This window comes from Phyllostomus hastatus, unplaced genomic scaffold, assembly GCF_019186645.2.
Source record: "Phyllostomus hastatus isolate PE091 unplaced genomic scaffold, TTU_PhHast_1.1 phas_contig_150, whole genome shotgun sequence".
Taxonomy (NCBI): Eukaryota; Metazoa; Chordata; class Mammalia; order Chiroptera; family Phyllostomidae; genus Phyllostomus; species Phyllostomus hastatus.
The window spans coordinates 29206134-29215524 of NW_025333611.1; positions in this window are offsets into that span (position 1 = coordinate 29206134).

Genomic DNA, 9391 nt, shown 5'->3' on the forward strand with positions numbered 1-9391 from the left:
TTTGCCCACCCTCACTGAGAAAGTTGTCCAGATTTCCATTTGGTTCATCCGTCACTTTTTTTCACAAGCCTTTGAAATTTCATAAAATAGCCCCTTCTCAAGTCCTGCCATTTATCCTCTTTACCCTCTTTTTCTCCTTAGCAGTTATCACCTAATTTGTTTTCCCTCTCCCCCACTGTTATAATCTGAATTTCTGTGCCACTCCCCCACCCCCACCAAATGTTGAAATCCTAAGTTTTAGATATTAAAGGTGGCGTCTTACAAAAAGGGCTCCACTCCAGAAATCCCTTGGCCCTTTCCCGCCAAGTGAAAATACAATGAAAAGTCTGTGACCATACAGGACCCTCGCCTGACCATGCTGGCACCCTGATCTCAGACTTCTGGCCTCCAGAACTGCTGGAACAAATTTTTGTTGAGAAATTACCCAGTTACTTTATTACAACCCAGAAAGACTGACAACCACCGTGTAAACTTCATGAGCCCACAAACCTTTGCCCGCTGCTATTTCCCAGCACCTACAATGCTAGATACATAAGCATTCAAATCTTGTCAAACTAGCAAATCTCTCCCACTGTCTAAAACAGTGAATTAAGGTCTCTGTTTTTTACGTTTATGTCTGAATCATCTGTCAAGAATACCAGGAGCAACTTTTACCAAACCCAGAAACAAGAACTTAATTGGTAAAAGATTTTTTAAAAAAACCAAGGAGAGGTTGATAGTAATGCAGCCTGAAATTTTCCTGGACCAACAAGGAGGGGAGGATGGGGTGGACAGGAGTGACCAGAATAAGTTCGCAATCTTTTATGCTTTATTTCGTAGTAAAGAGTCCAGTTCTGTTGCTGGCTCATTTATTCTGTGTGATCTTAAATAAACTTACATTATTGTATCTACCCAGGTAGAATTAACTTTTTCCTCAACTTTGTATTTTGAAAGTTTCAAACCTACTCTTAGAAAAGCTATAATAGTATAATGAACACACATGAACACATACCTTTCACCTAAATTCAAGTAGCATTTTGCCATACTTGAACTTTTTCACTGTTGTGTGGTTTTTCTGTTTTCTGAACGTCATGACACTCAAACCTGTCAATATTTCTGCAAATATAAGAACAGAACCGCCTCCCTGCAACTATAAAAATCAGAAAATTTAACATATAATACTACTATCTAATACGCAGCCCATATTAAGTTACCTAATTGTCTCAGTAATATCCTGTTTTCCATCAGGGTCACATCAAAGATCACACATAGCATTTAGTTATATCTCCTTTTATCTAAGAATAGTTCCTTTGCCTTTTTTTCCTTTCATGACATTGAGATTTTTGAAGGGCAAAGGCCATTTCTTTTGCAGAATGGCCCTTTATTTGGATTCATGTGATGATTTCCTTGTGTCCAGAGTTGTGTATACATTGTTAGTGGGAATATTACATAAGCATTGTCTTTACCAATGCATGAATTACCAGGGAGAAGATGTCAGTTCTATGCTTTGCTCCACACTTCATTATAAAAAACCTACAATAAGTAATCTGTGGGTGTGACAATTTTATAACAACTAGAGATTCTATAGCAACAGGGAGCAGTAAAGATAAAAGTGAATTCTTAACAGTACATGACAAGATTGGGAATGAAGAGACAACCAGGTTTTAGAAATAAACCCTTCACTATTTCAGACAGCACTGCAACTGCATTCTCCAGTCCTAAGGCTGCTTTGTAAGGACTGTATCCTTTCTTGTCCTCTAATAACTAGATAGAGGTAGTATAGAGTGACATACATGACACAATCTGTGAACAGCATGAAAGGTAATTTAGCAATCAGAACCATTGAAACAGCCATTTCAATAGATCAAAAACAATATCAGCAATTTCATACGGCTAAACTAAATACAATGTATCATCAAGTCCACTTGCAACAGCAAGTCAGGAAGCAAAAGTATCTTCACACTAAACAGAACGCTGCAGCTGAACCAGCCTTTAATAATTACAAGCTTCAGCTCAGTGAGATCAGGAAACAAGGGCAAAAAAATGTTCACCTAAATCACAGGTTCTTAAACAGGTTCTTGTAGCACTTGACCCAGGATGAGAAGATTTAAGGCAATGGTGATGGGGAATGGGCAGTCCATATGAGTGACTTTAGGAAGTTCATAAACCACTGATAAAATGCAAGATGGTCAATAATTTTTCTGGGAAAATGGCCCATTGATTTCTTGAATGAATCTATGACCAAAAAAAGGTTAACCACAGGTTTCCTAAAGGGGAAATCAATGTACCTTACTGGTGTAACTCGCTTAAATTAAAATCATACCCTCCTGGTCTCTGTCACCCTTGGTCCCACAGACAAGAAGGATACAGGTTCGATTCCCTGTTGCACACACCCAGGTTGTGGATTCAATCCCCAGTTGGGGTGTGTATGAGGCAACCAACTGATGTTTCTCTCACTCTAAAAGCAATGAAAAAATTTCCTTGGGTGAGAATTAAAAAATAATTCTTACACTCACAACTTTTTAATATTCAATTCAGCAATTTCTTGTAACTTACTATATTTCCCCACCTTTCCTTATTCTAAAGGAAATTCCAGAAATCGTAACTTTACTCTTAACATTTCATTATGTACTTCTAAAAGGGGTTTTTCTATAAAATAGCACATCTAAAAATATTAACTGCTTAATGTGAAACACTTGAATGTTCAGATTCCCTAAACTGTTTCATAACTTTTTCAAGAAAGAGGAACCAAATGAGGGCCACATCCTATATTGGTTTGTAGTTCCCTAAGACTCAAAGTATAGGTTTCCCTGCCTCTTTTTCCTCTGGTTTGCAAAATATTTGTTGAAGAAAGTAGGCCTGTAATTTCCTCCATTGTGCATTGCACAGACTGCATTCCTGTGATGTCATTTAGTGTGTTCTTGCATTTCTGTTGGATCTGATTCAAGTTCACTTTTTTGACAAGAACAGGTGGTATGTACTTCCACCAACAGGTATACAATTCTGGTTGGTTCTGTTGTGGTGTTAGCAGCCACTGATCATTATACAGATCTTTAATTTCATTAAAATTATACCAGTTTACTTCTGTCTTCATCTTTTAGTTGGAATATCTTCACAGTGAAAAATTTACTCATAATAAGTACCTAGTTACCTTGCAGTACAGTTCATATGGGAAAGGTTTGTTTTTGGAATGAGTTGGTCTTGGCAATAATTTTTTTGGATTTGGCAACAAAAGCAAAGGCAACAAAAGCAGAAATAAACAAATGGGACTACATCAAACTAAAAAGCTCAGCAAAGGAAACCATCAACCAAATGAAAAGGCAACCTGTGCAGTAGGAGAAAACGTACAAATCATATTTCTGATAAGGGGTTAATATCCAGAATATAAAGAATTCATACAATTAAACAGCAATAAATCCAGTAAAAAATGGGCAGAGGGTCTGAAGAGAGATTTTGCCAAAGACGCACAGATGATCAACAGGTACATGAAAACATGTTCAAAATGACTATTGTCAGAGAAATGCAAATTAAAACCACAATGGGATAACACCTCACACCTGTTAGAATGACCATTATTAAAACAAGAGCCCTGGCTGGTGTGGTTCAGTGGATTGAGTTGCCAGCCTACAAACCAAAGGGTTGCCAGTTCGATTCCCAGTCAGCACATGCCCGGGTTGCAGGCCAGGTCCCCAGTAGGGGACACATGAGAGACAACCACACACTGACGTTTCTCTCCCTCTTTCTCCCTCCCTTCCCTTCTCTAAAATAAAATCTTTTAAAAAGTACTGATTACAAAAAACAGTCTGTTTCTTTATGATATAACAAGGTGTTTCAGGCTCACTTGGTTCATTTGTACCTCAGTCCTGTGAAAAGCTGCTTTTATACTATCATCTACTTACTTAACTTTCCTACATCTTTATCCTCTAAAATAGACTGCAAATTTAAGTACCATACTACATCTAAAACTTTTCAGCTTTTTCATCCCAGTACTAGACAGAAAAATGGAACACAATATTTATGGAATTGAACTAAAAGATTAGCATCTGTCTGGGTATTCTATGAGTATCTCTAGCATCAAAAGAGGCACCACTGAAAACATTAAGCAGTTATTCTCCCCAGGTCACCCAAGGGCATGCATGGCTAATTCTCACCCTCCTAATCATTCTTTCATGTTACTACTGGAAAGCTAAAAATCTCTGCTCTAGCTATCGAAGGCTCCCTAGAACAAAGGTCCTTAAAAGCAGGGAAATAGCACATACACACATATATAATCCCCACCCACCCCCAACAGAAAGACAAAAAATTCTCTATATGCATTGTTATCTTAAAAGTTGCAAATCACCCTGGCTGGTATGGCTCAGTGGTTTGAGTGCCCTGGCTGCACACCGAAAGGTCGCTGGTTCAATTACTAATCAGGGCACATGCCTGGGTTATGGGTCAGGTCCCTGCTTGGGGCATGTGAGAGGTAGCCAACTGATGCTTCTCTTGCACATTGATATTTCCCCCTCTCTAAAAACTTAAAAAAAAAATTAATTTGGAAATCATTAAAGGCCAAAGCATCTAAAAGTATCTACTTAAAAAGCCTACAAATTCATATGAAGATGTTTGGTCACACAGAGGGGAAACTGCTGCCATTCCTTAATTGTGTAGTTCCCTCTCCCACCAAAGGGTTACATTTCACCACTAGGTGTCCACAGGGGAGTAAAGGCTGCCTTAAACTTACCTATTTCAAGTCACTTGCACACACACATTGCACTCCATAGTTAAGCAACTGTTTTATGTCAATTTACATGAATCTTAAATCCTTTGAGTTCTACAATATATTGTACCAACTTAGTGAAAGGTCTTCTTCACTGGCTTTTTATTGGGTTGGCCAAAAAGTCCATTTAGTTTTTTCTGTAAAATAACACATTTTTCATTTTCATGAACTTTATTGATTTGGATATTTTGAGTGTGTTGTCTATCTCTCCCATGTGGTATGAAGTTGATTGTTCTCAATGTCTCAATTTGATCGCTATCAACTTCAGCTGGTCTACCCAAATGTGGAGCATGGTCCAGCAAGACATCTCCAGCACAAAATTTTGCAAACCACTTTTGACACATTCCATCAGTCACAGCACCTTCTCTATACACTGCACAGATCTTTTTGCATTTCAGTTATTTTTTACATTTCTTGAAATAACAAAGTATAATACATGAAAATGGTGTGATTCTCATCTTCAATATTAAAATGGCTACACAAAAATTCACAAATTTTCATTTTTTTAAATGCACACTGATATGACAGCTGTCACAAAGCAATCTAACAAAATTGTTTTGAATGAAGTTAAAAACTAAATGCTACTAAAGCTATTTTACTGAAAAAAAAATGCAATGACCCTTTTGGCCAACCCAATATTTACAATAAGACTTCTTTACTTAAGGATAGAATCTACAGAACTGCATTCCTCAAAATCATTATTCTTAAGTGTAGCCAGGAACTTCAGGACAGACCAGGACAGACTAGACATTCCTTTATTGATCTTCATCTAGTTCATGAAGTTGTGAGCACTTCAGAGGAAATCTAATCTAGATGTTTTTCAAATTACTTTTTATTTTTCTAGGCACAAAAACACTTTTTCTTTTAACAAAAGTTTATATGAAACTCTGACTGTTGGATCAGGGCAGGGAAAACCTACACATAACTATTAAGTTAACTAAGAAAAAGTCATTCATTCTACGAATATAGTTAGGTATAAAAATACCCAATATTTTAAACTTCAACTCTGAAAATTTCCAAATTTCTACAATTAACATACCAGCCATCAAAGCAGAGAAATGATCTCAAAGACCTACTTTACTGGCTCCCTCTTTCACCATGAGGGAAAAAAAAAATCCCTAGAAATTGTATTTCAGATCTGCTCCACCTTTAGTTACTCAACTCTATTTTCTGCAGGAGAATGGTGAAGTACAAGGAGTGTCATAGGTCCCACAGAACAGAACAAATTAGGAGAAACTAAAAAGAAAACATTCACTGATGACATATGCTTGCCATAAATGGTACTAGGCACTTTACACAAATTATTTAATCCAACAATAGTCCCACAAAATAGAAAGCATCCTCATTTTACAAATAAAAAATCCCTGAGATTCTGTAAGATTTAAGAAATGACTTGCCCAAGTTAAGAAGAGTCAGCATTCAACTCTTCAGCTGCCTAGCTCCAGATGTCTTTCCTTAACCCCATCAAATTCCAAAAGTATCTTTTTCATCTTGGCTACTCTTGAACTGGCTTTACATTAGCAACCAACTATCTCTGTACCTAACAGCACTGTATTCTCAAGCTGTTACTGATATTTTCAACATCAAAACAATCCATCCCTCTCCTTTCTCTTCATCCCTGACTAGGAATATCACCTATACCCAAAACATTAAGTTTATTACCTAACATTAGAGCTAGGGAAGAAATTCTGAGGTCACCAAGTACAAATCCTTCATTTTTCAGACAACCTGTGCCTAGAGGTTTTATATTCTAGTCTTACCATATGGCATTTTGAAAAAAACCTGTATTACCCTTATATCACAGGAGGTTCCTTCTGAACACTGAATGGTCATGGTACCATTTAAAAAGGTTTGTCTTTGCTAAAGGAAATAACATCCCTGTTCTGTTCCTTCCCAATCTCTTCTGCTAGGGGTCTATGCCAGCCTTTGTCTCTAGCATACTGATTTCCAATACTGAATGTGGAGATGGTAAATTTGCAGCAACTGATCAAGTAAACTTTAGGGGCTATAGTTAAACTGCCTGAGTCTACACTATTATTCTAAGAAACAAGTTGCATATCTTGGTAATCTCTAAATTGGAAGGATTCAAAGGTTGAGATACGGCAGTTCTATCTGGGATTCACCATGTTTGCTTCTGCATGAATCACACAGAAATGCAAGCTTATGAACTGGTCTACAAAGTATGTGAAGCCATCAAACACACACTGGAAACACTATAAACATAAATATATAAACGACCAGGAAAAACAGATCAAGGCAACCTACTGTAGAAAGTAGGAACTGGGGCAGGGGAATGAAGCAGGGAAAAGCTAGAGACATGGTAAACACCTAGTCAGTAAGCAGTGTTTATAACTATTTATAAAGGTCCATTACTAAGTACAATAAATACTATGTAATAAGTGAACACATGCCAAAAATTACAAAATGGAAACTAAAGAGATTCCATCCTGGAAATGCATTTGCTGGGGGAAAAAGACTTGCCCTACAGGAAGTCTGTGTCCTCTCTTTTTGGAAATACAGGTAACGAAGCTGCTGCATGATTAAGTGTACTGACTGCGGAGTCTGAAAACCATATACTAGCTGTGAGACTGAGAAAGTCCCTTTCACATTTCTTTGTCCCAGTTTCCCAATCTATGAAATGGGGACAACATCCCCTGTTGGGAACTGCCCTGCCTGGTGTCAGAAGCTGTAACCCCCGCCAAGGCTAAGGCTGAGGGAGTGGCCTTGGACCATAAGCCAGCAAGGAGACAAAAGCTTACCTCCCTGGCAGGAGCACGGCTTCTGCTGCTTCATTCATAACCGAACCCCAATGCTTGGTCGGTTAGCCAAAGACGGGTAAGACTCCCCAAAGGGGGAATGACCTAAGACAGGCACGATCACGTGGGAGGCCCCCAAGAAAGGACTCTGGGGGCTACAGCAAAAGGGGGTGATGGACCCTTGCTCCTCGGTTTTGACATAGCTGAGTCCTCATCATCTGGGAGAAAATCTCCTTATCCCTTGGCTGCCTTACTTCCCTTGCTCCACCGAAGCCTGAAACAATGACAGGGTGGTGCAGCTCTGTGCTGAAAAGGGCGGATTCCCCCGGTGATCAGCCCTAAGAAAGAATATGTAAAATCCTGTGAAACCTGCTTTGTTTAGAATGCTCTCAGTTGAATGATAAGGGTCCAAGGAAGAAGTAAGTTTGTTCTTTCAAGTTTTACAGCTCTTTGATCCTGACTCAAAATACACCCTCAGACTTCGTTGTTACCTATTGTTTGATCCTTACTTCCCTGCAATGTTTAATGAGCTTTACTTGAATTCCTATGCAAACGAACCCAATAAAAAGCCTCTCCGGAGGGGGAACAAAGCGCTCCCCACGTGAGGAGTGGCCAAGGCACCCTCCAAGAGAGAGGGTGGCCAAGGCGCTCCCCACATGAGTGGCCATTCTGTCCCCATTCCCCCACAGGAACTGGGTGTCTCTGTGTATGTTCTTGGCATGTTTCGACGAGCATCCGCAGCCGAGATGGATGCTGCTGGCCGGTATCCCCCACAATCCCCAACTCCAAAGTGTGGACCAAGTTAAAATAGCATACAAAAAGGACACAAAACCCCCATAAATGCAATTGCCTTATTGACATCACCACTTGCATGTCTCATAAGCAAACTCAAATAGGCTCAAGATAAAATGTTTGATCATCTTCCAAACCCTACTCATCTTTCCTAAGTGTAATGACATTAGTACCCTGGGAGCCCTTCTCTCTCTTCTTCCACATCCAACCCATCATCCAGTCCTATCCATTCTAAGCCCACATTATCACTCACTTCATCTGTACTGTCACCACCCTATTCTAAGCTACAATGATCTTTCACATGATTTACCACAGCTGCCCAAAGGATCTCTAGGCTTCCACTTTTGCTATCTCCAATTTAAGCAAAACCATCTCCTTAAAAACATAACTGTATCATCATGGCACCTCCCCATCCCTAAATCCTTTGTTAAGCTGTGAATTATTCTTTTCTGAAAAATATATTGTCATATATTTACTTATTTTAAGAAAGGAGAAGGGAGGGAGAAAGGGAGAGAAACATCAATGTGTGGTTGCCTCTTGTGTACCCCCTACTGGGCACCTGGCCTGCAACCCAGGCATGTGCCCTGTCTGGGAATCAAACTGGCGACCCTTTGTTTTTGGTTCACAGGCCAGCACTCAATCCACTGGGCACATCAGCCAGGGCAAGCTGTGCATTATCCTTAAGAAGCCAAACTCTTAAACCCAGTTTTCAAGGCCTTATATAATCTGTCCACTGCTTCCTTCTCAAGCCACTCTTCTGAGTCCTGAATTTGCTCCAGCACACTGGCTTTTTAGTAGTTCATCAAATGTGTTATGCTACCTCCTCACAAACTCCTACTCATCCTTTGGATCTCATTCCAAACTTGGGCCCTCTTTCATTACACTCTCACAGCAATCTGAAGTACTAATTTATTTTATTACATACAATCACAAACGGTTATAAGCCCAACTAAACTGAAAGCTCCTCGAAGGTGGACACTGATATCTGGTTCGCCTCACTATCCTCAGGAAAACCGAGTTTGCACACAGTTTGAGGCCAAATATTTGAATGAACTGTCAGGAACCCCACTAAGGCAAAGAGACAAAATACCTAATTAAATATCCT